The 3,081-nt window shown below is 38.4% G+C and overlaps 1 long non-coding RNA gene across 2 annotated transcripts; it reads right to left on the bottom strand.

The window, feature by feature from the left end:
- Positions 1-735: 735 nt before the first annotated feature.
- Positions 736-2,271, bottom strand: LOC131610446 (uncharacterized). Of its 2 annotated transcripts, XR_009286487.1 has the most exons (3): positions 1,626-2,212; positions 1,189-1,541; positions 736-1,063 (listed from the first exon to the last, which is right to left on the bottom strand). It is a non-coding gene; the product is annotated as an uncharacterized LOC131610446 (long non-coding RNA). The 2 variants fall into 2 exon arrangements; XR_009286486.1 differs by having other exon boundaries at positions 736-1,541; positions 1,626-2,271.
- Between the last annotated feature and the right edge of the window lie 810 nt (positions 2,272-3,081).

The following is a 3,081-nucleotide window of genomic DNA, read 5'->3' as shown; positions in this document are numbered from 1 at the left end:
AGTGTTTCCCCTGCCTGTGGGTGCCCGTTCCTTCTTATCACAAGTTGGAGCATATTTAATTATCCATATCAATTGAAGTTTTTTCTCCCTGCTTGCGGGGTGGTACATTCCTTCTTATTACAAGACGGAATCTTCTATTGATCAAGAGTGCAAATTTTCGAGTTCATTGTGGTATTCAATCTCCTTCCACCTCGACGGTTCAAAACTCTCGTTTCTCACTTGTCAGGTCCAAGAAGTTTGAATAGGGGCAGCTGTTGCACCCCAAAATTTGCCCTCTTCATCGTGCTATAAGTTATTAACGACGTTTATTTCGTCGTTCAAAAATTGAGAAAAACTAAAGAGTTTCTATTGTTTTGAGATTGTTAAGTCAAGGAGTTTGTGAGGTGAATTGTGAAAGATACTGAGTCATGGTGCAAGATTATGTACTGAAGAAGAGTATTGTGTTCAAGGCGCCATTGTACTTTCAATTTAATGGCTTATTGTACAAGTTTGTTTTGAATTGGGGAATTGATGTTGAATTAGGGTGCTAATGATTCGAGGGTGAATTCGACGTGATGATCTAATTGATTCTATTGTTCAAATTTTGTTCAAGACATTTTCGTTCATCGAAAATTTAATTCAAGATATCGAGAAATGATTCTTTTTAAGGATTATGGGTTAAGTGTGTTGTTGTTGCAATGCCCTTATGGAAATCGGAAAATGCTCAAGAGTCGGATTTAAGTCCACTCATCACAATTCAAAATTCAAAAGTCCAATACATTACACCATTCTAAAGTTCAATCCATTACAATCACAATACAAATCCTTTACAAAAAATCAAGTTACATTCAAAATCCAATTACAAAAATGTATTAAAAATGTTACAAAAATTATCCAAAGGAGTGAAAGAACAAGTCCCTGTTATGCTGAAGTTTGAGAGGCGTTACTCCATTCCAAAGGGACCGACTTGCACTAATTCACGCCATAGCTTGCACTTCACCAACAAACCATAACGATAACTCGGCTAAATCAGTTTAAGATGCGGCCCTGCATCCAGCATCTAAGATAAGGCGGAGCCAACTCCCTGCAGAACAAAAATTGATCCGATAGCATGTGATTTCTAACGGAATTCCAGGAGTTCACAACAAATTCATAACAAAAAATCAGCAAAAGAAAAATGATAACAGAAAAGAGAGATTGGTAACAAACTCTTCTTCTCAATTCACAATCTCCATCATCTTCAATCTTCCTCCTCCATTCATAACAATCACCGAACACTCACAGAAAAATGTAACGGAAAGACTCCTTCGGATCCACAACCTTCGCCCAATCTTCAACCTCTCAATTGAACAATCTTCGATCTCACTTCTCAAATCTTCCATCAATATCTCACTCTTCAACCTTCTCCAACAATCTTCAATCTCTCTTGCTTCGTTCATCACTTGATACAAATTCCGGAAAATATTCATGATAACCGAATTGTAATGTTCATCATCGACGCTTCATCGTCGTCATCACCTTCATAACCTCTCAACCGGGAATACTCGAGTAACGCTGATAATCTGCATAAAACCAAAAGAGAACCAAGTTCAAGAGGATAACAGATTCACTAACAAACTTTTTGGAAGCAATTTTTCGATCTGCACCTTCAAACTCTTCATCATCATCATCATCATCGATCATCATCTTCATCATCTCACGGAGAATCATCGTTCTCTGTGTAATCTTCACGAACAAACTTCGTTCATCGCATCCACCTTCGCCATCGGCACGCATTGCATCCACCTTCGCCATCGCCACCGCCACGCATCGCAACCTTCAACATCACATCATTATTCGCCTGCAAGAACAACATTCAACAACAACAACAATGCAAATTTCATCAAATAGCAATAACAACATCGCGGCTAAATCATCAATAACACAGAGAGACGGATTTGAATCAGATAGTGACAAAAGATTGAGATAAGAGAGCGCGTTTGAGAGAGAGCGAGAGGTATCGGAGGGGAAATCAATGAGAGAAGAGACGAGTGGAAGGCTGTGTTTGCTCACGGCGGCGAATTCGCCGGAGAGAGAGTTTGCGCCGCCGGTCTCGTGAAGAGGAGAAGAACAAGCCTGAGTCTCACAAAACACGTAAACCTAATTCCTTTTTAATTCTCCTTCTGATTAATGTATAGTTAATGGAGATTAATTGAAATTGATTGAATTTAGTTTAGCATTTAAATTGAGTTTTAATAAGATTCATGTGTTTAATTAGAAAAGCATGGTATAAAAATCTGTACAAAGTTTGAACTGAATAAGCCGTGGGCCTTGACCGAAAATGCTCCTTACACCACCCTTAAGCCCATAGCGCCAATTCTTGGCATGAATTCGAAATATGAACAAAAAACAATCAGTTTTGGGCCTGTTACCAAATTCCCACGGTTCACCCTATGTAGGCCCATGCACCCCCCATTTCTGGCCTAAACAAAAAGGTTTGTGTACAAAAATCTGTTGGGCCTCTTTCTGGCTGGGCCCTGCGCCCTTTTCCCTATCTACACCTTATTTCACTCAATAAACCCCCTGGATCTATCTCAAATTCATGTTAGATTTAGGATTTTTCACTTAGTTTCTTCTCTATTTTTAGGTAATAAAAATGCTATAAAAACAATTACATTTGTTAGACTTTTTGCTTGATAAAAAATGAATAAAAACATGTATTATTTTCTTGTTAGAACTTAAATGTTTTGTTTCATAGTGTAGTTCTAATTCTTTGATAAAATGCCATAAAAAAACAATTTAATCTTGTTAGATGTTGTTTTAGAATTTACTTAGAATTTATTTCTGTGGAGGGTGGGTGCCTCCTTGTTATTACTGATTTGGTTGTTGAGATGTGCGAGGTACTTCAAGAGGGCCTTCGATTGCTTCGTGTTCCACTTTATTTGTGGGACACGAATTCGCTTCCGGTGCGATTGATTTGCATCGTGTTCCACTTTATTTGTGGGACACGGACTTATTACCGATGCGATTCACCTGATCTCTCATTCATTGAGATGTATATTCCTGTATCGTCTGGCTTGTGTTTCTCTTGCAGGTTGCTTGTGTGGTTGTGTTTGATACGCA

Source organism: Vicia villosa, linkage group LG6 (genome assembly GCF_029867415.1).
Source record: "Vicia villosa cultivar HV-30 ecotype Madison, WI linkage group LG6, Vvil1.0, whole genome shotgun sequence".
NCBI lineage: Eukaryota > Viridiplantae > Streptophyta > Magnoliopsida > Fabales > Fabaceae > Vicia > Vicia villosa.
The sequence above is the reverse complement of the archived record's forward strand: the minus strand, read 5'-3'. Positions and strand labels throughout refer to the sequence as shown.